The sequence below is a fragment of the Giraffa tippelskirchi genome, chromosome 9 (genome assembly GCF_054371585.1).
Source record: "Giraffa tippelskirchi isolate mGirTip1 chromosome 9, T2T-mGirTip1v1.2.pri, whole genome shotgun sequence".
Classification (NCBI taxonomy): domain Eukaryota; kingdom Metazoa; phylum Chordata; class Mammalia; order Artiodactyla; family Giraffidae; genus Giraffa; species Giraffa tippelskirchi.
The window spans coordinates 123,124,945-123,138,224 of NC_137283.1; the positions used below are offsets into that span (position 1 = coordinate 123,124,945).

Below are 13,280 nucleotides of genomic sequence, written 5' to 3' on the forward strand. Positions count from 1 at the left end.
CTTCTCTTCCTGTCAGTGCACATTCCAGAGGCAATAACATTGTTGCTTTGGTATGTATTTTTTCTGTACTTTTATATGCATTTACCTGAAGGAAAGGGAGAAATGACAGATGATTCTTAGATTGCTGTGATATGAGCAGGATGGGAGTGTGTGATGGGAATGCAGTAGTTCTATTTAAACATGTTTGCAATGCCTTTTAGACATCTTTGTTGAAATTGCAAGAAAGTATTTGGATATACACTTTTAGCTTTCAAGGTAGTGATGAGGACCAGTGATATAAATATTTACATTATTAGCATTTGGATGCTATATAGAGCCATGGTCTCAGATGCATTTACTCTGAGAAGGAATGTAGATACAGACAAGAGTGAGATGCATGAAGAGCTATAGTGAACTCCAATATAAATAGATCAGGCAGTGAAGTAAAACCTACTAAAGGGGGCCTAAAGGGACTAGCCACTAGGAAAACAGGGCAATCAGAAGTTGGACATGTAACAGAAACCAGCGAGGTAAAGTTCCAGAAGCAGATAGTGTTCAACTAGTTTTCAAGCTCTTGAAACACTGACTGTAGAGGAGACTGAGAATTAGAGATCTGATTTGGCAATATAATAGTCACTAGTGACCTTGGACACATTATTATCCTCTTTGTGTCTCAATGACCCACTGTAGTATAGAAGCAATAATGTTCTGTTATTGACACAAAATATTGTTGACATCTAAGTAGCTCATGGTTTTCACATGAGTTAATTCATGTAAAGCACTTAGAATAGTCCCTGGCACACAGCACTCACTAAACCTCAGTGAAGAGAAGGGTAGGGAGAGTCCAGGGGTGTTGTAACATGCGTATCCGTACCCACGAAAGGAATCCTGAGGAAAGAAGATGAAGTGTTTGCAAACATTTCCAGCTTTGTATTGTCTTATCAACTTGAACTTCACCACTAAGTTGAGGACAATGACAACTGTGTGTCCTCATTCTGAAAGGAGAAAAATCAACAAAGTGCAGGGGGAGGCATTTTCCCACTTCCACAAAGAGCTCCCCTAATACCATCTATTTCCTGTTCAGTGATATTGAGGTTGTGTAGATTTTGGCCTTAGGAGGCTTCACTATGGGTCAAAAATATAGTGTTAATTAAATTACCCAAGGCTGAAAATCCATTCCCTATTATATGTCTCATCACAAATTTTACCCAGTCACGTTAACTGATAGAACCTCTCAGAGATACTAAAGTGAAATTAAATGACAACATTAATATGCTCCAAATGTATAAAGATTCTTCAATAATAAAGTGCTAACAAAGTAGATTGCTTCAAATTCAAATGTAATGTCCTCAAATTAATTCCAGGAAGAAAATCAAGTTCAGAAATTAAATTCTTTTGAGTTAACATCCAAAAACCTTAAAATCAAAGGTATTAGAGTCAGAAATCATACACTGTTGTTCTTATGAATTAAAGTTCAAAGAAATTAAAGTGCAAAATTCTTTATCCCAATTTCTTATTCTATTTTTAAGCAAAGGTATTTAGGATGTCTGGGTCAAGTTATCCTTTACAGATGTGGGCATGACTCTTTCAGGGCTCATAGGTTGGTGTTGATTCAATATCAAGTCACCAGTGAAAGAGGTACATCCAAGACCACAAGAAAAGAAAATAAGTGGTTTGATGTCATGAACTTTGAAAATTTGCAGGTTTTTTTTTGAGGAAATTTTCTGGAAAATGATTTGAAAGAAGCAAAACATAGTACTTTCCACTGAAGATTCTGAGTTTCTCTGTTTGGGAAAGGAGGAGTAAAAGAGCCTTACTCTGGGAGATTTCAAGGGAAATAATCTCACTGGGAAGCAGCCAGGTTTATGTCATGGCAACAATGTGAAATAAACAGGGAAGAGTTTAAGTATTAACTGTACATTTCAAAGAGCACAGGACAATAGTTTTGGAGAATGAAGAAGTGTGGAAGATCGGAAAAATATTTCAGGGGCCAGTGATCACAGGTGACTGGGAAAGCAGAATGAAGGTCATATTAGATACAACATATCTTAGAGGAAGATCAATATTTACTTAAACCCTAAGCTTTATCAGCACTGGTGAACATAGGTCTTATTTTCCCAGGGCAGTCTCATTTGGTGTTTACTGTCAAGGTGTCCTATCCTTTTTATCATTGGTCTAGATTTTTTATGGTTTTAAATTTATTAATAGTTTTATGAAAGTGTATCAAAATTGGTCTGGTATTCTATATTTTCAGTTTCTGATGTGGTCATTTCTATTAACATATGCAAACACATATGCAAAAATCGAATGCTTACTCTGACACATGATTAAATCTGAAAGACAATTAGCATTAGCCAGTTTCTCTCCAGTACTTTCCAAATGTAGTATATCTAACTTTTCCCTTCAATGACAGCACTGTAAAGTGTACATTGATAAAATGAGTGGCCCTTGAACAGCAGTGGTTACAGAGAGTCAACTCTAATGCAGATGATGATAGGAGATGCAATAGACACTGCTGTCCCTGTTAGTCACTTGAAATACTGACCAATAATGCTATAACCCATGTCTTGCTGGAGAGATGCAAGAAGGCTGCCAGGAGAGTGAGTTGTAAAACAATCACTGGTTGAAGGCATGTGTGAAGGAGAGGCTGATCAGGCTTCTAGCAAGTTCATATTGACATTGCTGAGCACAGCATACTCAGAATACAAAAATCTTATAAAAATAGAAGCAACACTACCCTGAAAGTTAGAAGTTACTATATTTGTTGTTGTTCAGTTGCTAAGTCGTGTCTGACTCTTTGCGACCCCTGCACTGCAGCACGCCAGGCTTCCCTGTCCTTCACTATCTCCCTGAGTTTGCTCAAATTCATGACCATTGAGTCAGTGATGCTATCCATCCATCTCATCTTCTGAGGCCCCCTTCTCCTACTTCCCTCAATCTTTCCCAGCATCAGGGTATTTTCCTAATGATGCAACTTTTCACATTAGGTGGTCAAAGTATTGAAGCTTCAAATGTAGCATCAATCATTCCAATGAGTATTCAGGGTTGACTTCCTATAGGACTGACTGGTTTGATATTCTTGCAGTCCAAGGGACTCTTAGGAGTTTTTTCCAGCACCACAGTTCGAAAGCATCAGTTATTTGATGCTAAGCCTTCTTTATGGTCCAACTCTCACATTCATACATGACTACTGGAAAGCCATAGCTTTGACTATACATCATATAGGCATATATAGACATCAAAGTGATGTCTCTGCTATTTAATACACTGTCTAGGTTTGTCATAGCTTTTCTTTCAAGGAGTAAGCATCTGTTAATTTCATGGTTGCAGTCACCATCTGCAGTGACTTTGGAGCCCAAGAAAATGAAATCTGTCACTGTTTCCACTTTTTCCCATGTATTTTCCATGAAGTGATGGGACCAGATGCCATGATCTTAGTTTTGTGAATGTTGAGCTTTAAGCCAGTTGTTTTCACTGTCCTCTTTCACTCTCATCAAAAGGCCCTTTAGTTTCTCTTTGCTTTCTGCCATTAATGTGGTATCCTCTGTAGTCAATTTAGGATCACTCTAAATGGCCATCAGAAATATGCAGCTGCAGAAAATGTGATGTATTTCACTCTATGAAGCATGACCTTTCATTTAGATCAAACTACTTCATCCATATCAAACTACTCAGATATGCAGATGACACTACCCTTATGGCAGAAAATGAATAGGAACTAAAGAACCTCTTGATGAAGGTGAAAGATGAGAGTGAAAAGCCTGGCTTAAAATTCAACATTCAGAAAACTAAGATCATGGCATACAGTCCCATCACTTCATTGGAAATGTATGGGGAAACAATGGAAACAGTGACAGACTGTATTTTCTCAGGCTCTAAAATCCCTGTGGATGGTGATTGCAGCCATGAAATTAAAAGACGCTTGCTCCTTGGAAGAAAAGTTATGACAAATCTAGACAACGTATTAAAAAGCAGAGACATTACTTTCATGACAAAGGTCCTTATAGTCTAAGCTATGGTTTTTCCAGTAGTCATGTACAGATATGAGAGTTGGACCATAACAAAAGATAAGCACCAAAGAATTGATGCTTTTGAACTGTGGTGCTGAAGAAGACTCTTGAGAGTCCCTTGGACTGCAAAGAGATCAAATTAGTCAATCCTAAAGAAAATCAACCCTGAATATTCATTGGAAGGGCTGATGCTGAATTTGAAGCTCCAATGCTTTGGCCACCTGATGTGAAGAGTTGACTTACTAGGAAAAGACCATGGTGCTGGGAAGGATTGAGGGAAGGAAGAGAAGGAGACAAAAGAGGATAAGATGGTTGGATGGCGTCACTGACTCAATGGACACTGAATTTGAGCAAACTTAAGGAGATAGTGAAGGACAGGAAAGGCTGGTGAGCTGCAGTCCATGGGGTCTCAAAGTGTCAGACACAACTGAGCAACTGAACAACAACTTCATCCAAATTAATTTTGTCCATTTTCAATTCCTAAATTTTCTTATATATATATTGAAACATGAGACAATAACTGTGACTATATTGTCTATCTCAAGAGCAGAAAAAAACGTAGTTAAATACACCAGCAATTCTGCGGCATCAGATGCTCCAAATAGAGAAACTCCTTATATTAATTTTAATGATTAACATATTTAACTCAAATTAGAGTATTATAGCAAAGCTTTGAAATTAATTCTGTTGAAAGTGAATGCTGAAATATTTTTCCTAATATTTCTTTATATGGAATGATGCTCTGGGTGAAATCAATTATTATATGTTTTTTTTAATTTTATTTTATAATTTTCTTTCCTTCTTTATATGAAAACATATCTGTCTTATAACAAATTATATAGTATTATGCAAATGAAGAAAACCAGAAGATTTTAATTTAAGAAATTTTTTGCCTCTCATTTGTTCCTAAAAAGAGTAAAAAATAAACATACAGGAGTTGCTCAATTCCTCCATTTCATTTGTAAAGTGAAAGTGAAGTCACTCAGTCGTGTCCGACTCTTGGTCACCAAGAGTCCATGGGGGTCACCCCATGGACTGTAGCCTGCCAGGATCCTCTGTCCATGGGATTTTCCAGGCAAGAATACTGGAGTGGGTTGCTATTTCTTTCTCCAGGAGATCTTCCCAACCCGGGGATTGAACCCAGGTCTCCTGCATTGTAGGCAGACGCTTTACCATCTGAGCCACCAGGGAAATCTCATTTGTAACTTGAAGTTAAATACACAGATGTAGTTTAAATAGCTTGAGCACAGTGTTGGGTTCTCTATGAAAACTGTCTTCATGGTCAAGGAACTCCTTTCCTAATAATTGCCTTATCCTTTTTCTCTTGTGGGAAGTTTCCTTGCCTGTGGGAAATGTGAGACAGTATTGGAGGTATTTATCATGGGTACAGAGAGCGTGAACATTTCTGGAAGGAGAGATTTGAGAGGAGTGCTCATCACAATGTTCATTGTATTACAATGTCCCATTTTATCTTCACTATTAAAATATTTGATTGTTCTCAAATTAAGACTGTATCTCTAAATAACAGATACTTTATTAAGACTGAATAAAATGTTATGTTATAAAAATATGTTATTTGTGCTTATCATAAATTGATATGGAATATCATGCTATTGTTTTAGAACTGGCAGATATATTACTTGTTTTTTTCAGTATCAAAAATTGAATTGCTCATCCCTGTGCAAGATAGATAAATTGGTCCAGGATCATAAGTCCATCAATTTTGGTTGAGTTACATTGATCTCCTTGACAGCTACATGAGTAGACCCTGAAAACACCGATTTCCTCTGCAGTGATATGGTTAAATATTATTCTTCCACCCAATTCCTCACTATTGTGTTCAGCAAAACTCACTTTGCAAATACAATGGTAACTTAGCTGTAACTTTAAAGAGTTTTAATTCACATTGTTGTATGGCAGAAGCCAGCACAATATTGTAAAGCAATTATCCTTCAATGAAAATTTTAAAAAATAGAGTTCTGGATAGTAAGTAGAATATATTTATACTATTGTCAATGGAAATAAATGTGTAAGCAGTAGGATTTACAGATGTGCATAAACAACAAAATGAGTTTTAATATCATCCAGGGGAAGCTTTTAAGTGCCCTAAATCTGAGGAGCATATTGAATATTTTGTTTCTACAAAAAAAATCAATTGCATTCAATACTTCACCTTAATTATTTTCATTCTCAAGTATTTAGAGTTCAGGGAACTATTCCAAAACAAAGTATAGCAGCAGATTTCAAACAATTATGTTACACTTATTGAGCGATCAGCTAGTGTGAGATATAAGAGAACATAACCAAATTAGACACAGCCTGGAAAACACAAGGTAATACACTTGGGGAAAACTAATCTCAAGAAACAGCTCAACTGGGACTTGAATCTGGAGATACATGATGATATAGATGAACAGTGAAAATGGTAGATACCAAATTTGATACAAACATGATACACGGTGACAATAAAGGCAGTGCAATTTGGAGCTACAAAAGGCAGGCACATCCTACCAAGATTTAAAGATAATAACTTTCTGTACACAGCATCTGAAGTGTTGACCTGAATTAGGTCTCAGTCAACAACCAAGACAAATATGGAATAAGTGTGTAGAATCCAAGAAGTAGAACAATAATTTAGGGCTTGATCTAGGAACGGGAAATGAGGCTGTGAATATGGGCCTTAATCACATGTCACTCATTAAAGGTTCACTGTTTTTCCCCTTTCAAATATCAGATTCTCTTCCACTAAGTATGTTTTACCTATTCATGCTGAAATTTGATCATAGCCTTCCTTGATAACTTTCAATTATTGCGAACTTCCAGATATTCAATTCCCCTGTATGCCTAGGAGAGACTTGAATACTTTCTTAAGTAGTTAGTTTAGTATATATAGTTTAAATTATAAAATATAAATATAAAATACATATATTTATATTTTATATATATTATATAAAATATATTTATATAGTATATAAATATAAAATATATTGTTCAGTAAATTAAATTTTGCTGCCTATTTTGTTTATATTTTTTGACCTAGGATTCTCACACTGAGGATTTTATAGTAAGGAATTAATTTAACAGTAGCAAAAACTTTACCTGGAATATGTTCACTGCAGTATTATCTGAAATTGCAAAAATAAATTGGAAACAATTTGAAAAACAAATGATATAAAGAAAAGCTTAGTAAATTTATGGTACAACAATATGAAAACAGATTGAAAATTTGAAAGCATATGTTCATTTAAAGTGGAAAAAATAAATGATGCTGAAGTGTTATTGTAGATATTTGTAGATGCCTGCTTTGGACTTTTATTTTTGTATTGCTAGTTTGCTTTTTTGGAAATATACCTGATGTGTTCCATTATTAAATTAATATATGCTAATTTTAGAAATGGAAAATAAAAGAATACATGAAAAAATAATACATAAAATCAACTCCTTCCTCAGAGAAAGAGGTGTTTGCCTTCATATATAGTAAATGCATTCTTATGTGAAGTATGAGAGAAGGCAACCCACTCCAGTACTCTTGCCTGGAAAATCCTATGGACAGAGGAGCCTGGCGGGCTGCAGTCCATGGGGTTGCACAAAGTTGGACATGACTGAAGCGACTTAGCAGCAGCAGCAGCATACTGCTTTGTAACCAGCTTATCATTTAGTATTTTAAGATTGTACTGGTCAGAAAATGCTGTATGAGTGTTTGAATTTAAATGGCTTTGAGTCCTTCATCAAAATTCAAAATATCATGATATATGCATTTAATCCCTAAATAATTGGTTTGTTTCTAATGTCTCGATAAAGAAATATTGCTATGTGAAATACTCTTTCACATAAGGTTATTTTCATATCTCTGATTAGTTTTATAGGATAAAACCCTGGAAACTGCAATATTTGATAAAAGGATATCCTTTTTTATATGTATGTGTTAGTCATTCAGTCATGTTCGGCTCTTTGAGACCCCATGGACTATAACCCTCAAGGCTCCTCTGTCCATGTGATGTCCCAGGCAAGAATACTTGGTAGCCATTCCCTTCTTTGGAGTTCCCTGTTGGCTCAGATGGTAAAGAATCTACCTGCAATGCAGGAGACCTGGGTTTGGTGCCTGGGTTGGGAAGATCCCCTGGAGGAAGGCATGGCAACCTACGCCAGTGTTCTTGCCTGGAGAATCTCCATGGACAGAGGAGCCTGGTGGACTGCAGTCCATGGGGTCGCAAAGAGTCAGACACGACTGAGCGACTAAGCACAGCACATTCCCTCTCAAGAGGATCTTCCCAATCCAGGGGTCTAACCCAAGTCTCCTGCATTGCAGGCATATTCTTTACCATCTGAGTCACCAGGGAAGATCCCCTGGAGAAGGGAATCGCTACTCACTCCAGTATTCTTGCCTGTAGAATTCCATGAACAAAGGAGCCTGACAGGCCCATGGGGTCACAAAGAGTTGGAAATAACTGGGTGACTTTCATTTTCTTTCCTTTTTAAAGCTTTTTTAAAAATAGATATTATCCAATTGTTTCCAGAAAATTAGCATCAATTTCTGTTCCTTTAAGTGAAATTACAAAATATTTCTTTCCTCATTTCTGACTACAAATATTGTCCTAAAAAAAAATCAAGTTCATGGCTAGAAAATTGTATTCCATTGAATGTTTTTCCATTTTTAAATTTAAATGTTATATCATATGCTTATAACTCCATGGGTTTTTTAAAGTGGATACACCTGTGTAACCACTATCGATATCAAGAGTTAGAATATTGCTAGCATCCCAATGTCTCTTCCTGCCATTTCCTAGTTATTCCCCTGAAAGTTAATGGTTATTCTGACTTCTAACTCCATTAGTTTCCACTGCTGTTGAATGAAAAGTCACATAAAATGAAATCATACAGTGTGTTTTCATTGGTGTCTGGCTTCTTTCACCTAGCTTTATAATTATGAAATTCATCCACATTGTTACATGTAGTTGTAGAGAGTTCCTTTGCATGAAAATACACAGTTTATCTGTTATTGGACATCTGTGTTGTTTTTAGATTTTGTCTATAAAGAATTGTGATTCTGTGAGTACTCTCATATATATGTCATTTGATGAACATATGTATACATTTCTGCTAGTATATATTTAGAGTAGGATTGCTGGGTGATAGTTTACATGTATATTCAGATAAACTAAATAATGGCAAACAGTTTCCCAAAGAGCTATAAGCAGTATGTGAGGATCCACATGTTCTATATTTTTGTCATCACTTAATATTGTCTATTATGTTCAATATAAACATTCTGGCACACATGTGATGTGGCATCTCCTTGTGTTTTTTAATGTGGCTATCCTATAATTAATGAAAGTGAGCTACATTTCAATGTATGTATTGGATGCTTGGATATTCTTTTGTATGAACCATCTGTTCAAACACATTTCTCTATTGGATTACCTACCTTTTAAAACTGATTTATAGGAACATATTAAATACTCTAGATATGCATCAGGTGAGTCATGTTTTGCAAATATCTGTCACTTTTTATGACTTGCTATTTTTTTTGATCCTTCTTAAGAAACCTTAACATACTTCTGTACATAAATATATTCATTATGTTTACTTCAAAAAATCATGATAGCTTTAAATGTAGTTTATATGTAATTTGTTAGATTTAATTTATATGTAATTTATTTTTTTGTACTGTGTGGAGTAGCTTAAGGTTTATTTTTTTATATAAGGGAGGATATTGTGGGGATTGAAATGTTAAAGTTGAATTGGCATCATTTATAGAAAGTTCCATCCTTTCCCCACTGCATCACAGCTGCACTCAGTAAAAAAACAAAGAACAAAATGAAACTAAGGTGATTGTTTACATGGATCTTACTTTATTTTGTCTTATTGTATCTCTTTCACTAGCCTAGTTTGTCTCCTTGCACTAGTACTCCACTGTCCTAATTAATATATCCTGGAAATTATTCTGAATGCCTAGGGCATAATTCTTCAAGTTTTGTTCTTTTTTCTTCACTATTGCCTTGGTGATTGTTGTCTCCATATATTTTAGGTGAGTTTTAGAATCAGCTTATTAACTTATGACTTTTATTGTTTATGTTGGGAAATCAACTCTTACTGTTATTGTTGCTACTTTGCAGTTAACATGCTCTCCCACCCCAGCCCCAGTGCCCGAAGATCTTCATTTTTACTTTGGTTTTCAATTTTTTAAAAAAAAGATTTGCATTTATTTGATGACTAGAAAAGCAAGCATTTTTAACTTCTATGATCATTTGCATACCCTTTAAGTTTTTGCTATGTAGGAATATTTTATGATGATTAAAATTTATCATAGATATAGCAATATGGTGGACCTTTTCCATTTGTGTTTAATTTGTGCTTAAGTTTTGCCTAAGAAGAAAATATATCTGTAAAATAATTTATGCTTTCATATAAAGCCACTCAACTCTATAAGAAAATGTAAAGGAAAGAACAAAAAAAAATCCACAAACCCACCACCCAGAGATAATTATCATTAACATTATGTGAACATTATTCCAAGCATCCCTTTGTTTATAAAAACTTAGAGAACAAAATATAGAAAGAGGTCCTGGGGCTGGATAGTGTTATCCATTAATTCCTACTGTGAGAGAAAACCAAAGACTGTATACGTGACTGAGCATCTGTGCAGGGCTTTTGAATTTTCAAATTACTTTCAGAGCAGCCATTCCATTTACATTTTACTATGACATGCAGAATATGCGGCAGCCTCAGTACTGTCATAAAAACAGAGATGATGAAACTGGGGCATGAGAACTTAGTGGCTGGCCTATGGTCCTGCAGCAAGGCAAAGGGCTGATCTGGGATCAGACAAGAGTATTCCGATCGATGGATCACGCTCCCACATGGAACGTGTCTTTAGAATATGAAGAGTAGCAGACTATGCCACCCCACAATATCTTAACTTATTAATTATTTGGAGCTATAGACTCTTGAAAAACAGTAAATGAGGGAAAAGGCTTTCTCTGATCTCTCTTTATTGGCCTGAAGACAGATCCTCCAAAAAAGAACTGGTTGTCATTATTCCCCTCTTTGGGAGTTGTATCAACAGAGTCTGATCAGAGAAGAGGAGATTACAAGTTGACACCATACCTAGACAAACTTCATTACAAACGGTCCTACCTTCTACCTTCTAAGGGCCCCTTGGGCCCCTTCATCTTTCTTAAAAATCACTGATTCTCCTAAAAGGCATGCACTTACCCCAATATTTCCTCTTAAACTGGTACTTAATCCTGAATTCTAAGCCCCTCAAAGACTTATTCATTTTTCCCTATCTCCCACGTACAGATCAGGGTATTCGTTAATAAAGTTCTGTTTGTTTTCATCTTGTTAAAGTCCTTAATTATGGTGGTCTTGGCTAAGAACTCAGTAGAATTAAGGGAAATGTACAGGATTATTCTTCCTGTACATTACCTATTCTACCTGGGTCACTAATTGAGATGTCAGCATTCATTCTCCTGGCAATTACTTTTATAAAATTAAAATAAAAACTAGACATCTGCATATTTAACCACTTTATTTGTGTTTATATTTTGTTTGTTTCATTTATTAGGTTTAGAGGGGGAGGGCAAAGCCGATAGTTTTCTCTTCACTTCAAGCTTCCAAACAAAAGGAAAACACACTCTGGACACATACGTGTGTACTTGTGTGTGTTTAGTCACTAAGTTGAGTCTGACACTTTTGCAACCCCATGGATTGTAGACCACCAGGCTCTTCTGTCCATGGACTTTTCCAAACAAGAATACTGGAGTGAGTTGCCATTTGTTTTTTTGGGGGATCTTCCCGACCCTGGGATTGAACCCATGTTTCCTGCATTGCAGGTGAATTCTTTACCACTAACACTACCAGCAAAGCCCCCAACACATGCATATTTCCTTAATATCCGTGTTAGAGAATGAAATGTAAATTATAAAAAGAAGGGATTGGTTTCTAGTTGCCAACATTAACATAAATGAGTTTTCTTTGTTCCTGAGTCACAATGCATCACTAAGTGTCACTGATTTCAGAATTATTTTTGCTATTTCCTTTCAAATCTGGAGATGCCTAATGGATATGTGAATCTTAAATGTTCACGATAATTTTAAGATTTAAAGGAAAAATGGGTATAACAGAAAATTAAGCTAAAACTTGAAAAATTAAGGAACTGAAATCATTCTGACTCATGTCTATATTAAGAAGCACTGAGGTTATTTTTCTTGCCTTTTGGCCTTTCCCCCTTCACACTTATTTAGAAGAACTTGGGAGTAAGGAATCTGTAAATATAAACTGGGATGCTCCAGTGTCATTTTTGTGACACACATTTTAAATTGGTGTACTAAGCATTTAAACGCAAGAAAATGTGGACTTTTCTTCCCTGAGGTAAGCAGATGGTGCCAGAAACACTGAGAGTACTTTGGAAATAAATAACTGTTGAAAGTATCAAATTTTATATTGTAAAGCAACCATATTTATACTATTTTGAATTTAAGTGATTGCAGTTTTAGTGCTTTCCATTTTTCTTCTTGTGTTAATTAAATTTTTGTAAAATCTTTATGGTAAAATGAAGCCTTTATAACAGATTGCTTTCATATTTAAGTTGGGAGTTTTATAGGTTAGCGCAGCCTGAAATTTAGGAGACTAAAAAGATGATCTTTTGAAATGATCTTCCTCCTTAGGGACTGCCCCAGAGCTTGCAGCAGAATCTGAATGCTGGTAGAACATAGATAATATTCATTTAAATTTACCCCTGAAGGAAAGACCCAATTTTGAGCAGAAATACGAGGAAAACATTTGAGGCCCAATGGAACAGAGCAGTGGTTACTGGAAAGTAAAACAAACACACACACTCACAAAGAAAACCTAGTGCTCCCGTCCCCCACCCCAAATGCAAAGCAAAATGTCAAAATATGAAGGGATGTCAGAATACAGAATGAGCTCCATCCAATGAAGATATGGTTGAGGCAACTTCAACAAAAGAGCCGGCAGTAAGCATTCATAACGTTTAGTTGAGAATCTAAGACTAAAATAAATATGGGTATGAGGATGGGAGAGGAATATGTTATTTGTTGCATAAAGTGTTAGTCATTCAGTTGTGTCTGACTCTTTGTGACCTCATGGACTATAGCCCACCAGGCTTCTCTGTCCATGGAATTCTCCAGGCAAGAATACTGGACTGAGTGGCTGTTTCCTTCTCCAGGGGATCTTCCTGACCTAGGGACTGAACCCAGGTCTCCAGCAATGCAGGCAGACTCTTTACCTACTGAGCCACCAGGGAAGACCATTAGTTGTATAATTTAA

The 13,280-nt window shown here is 35.9% G+C and overlaps 1 non-coding gene across 1 annotated transcript; it reads right to left on the reverse strand.

The window, feature by feature from the left end:
* Positions 1 to 5,108: 5,108 nt before the first annotated feature.
* Positions 5,109 to 5,180, reverse strand: TRNAC-ACA (transfer RNA cysteine (anticodon ACA)). The gene has a single exon. It is a non-coding gene; the product is annotated as a tRNA-Cys (tRNA).
* Between the last annotated feature and the right edge of the window lie 8,100 nt (positions 5,181 to 13,280).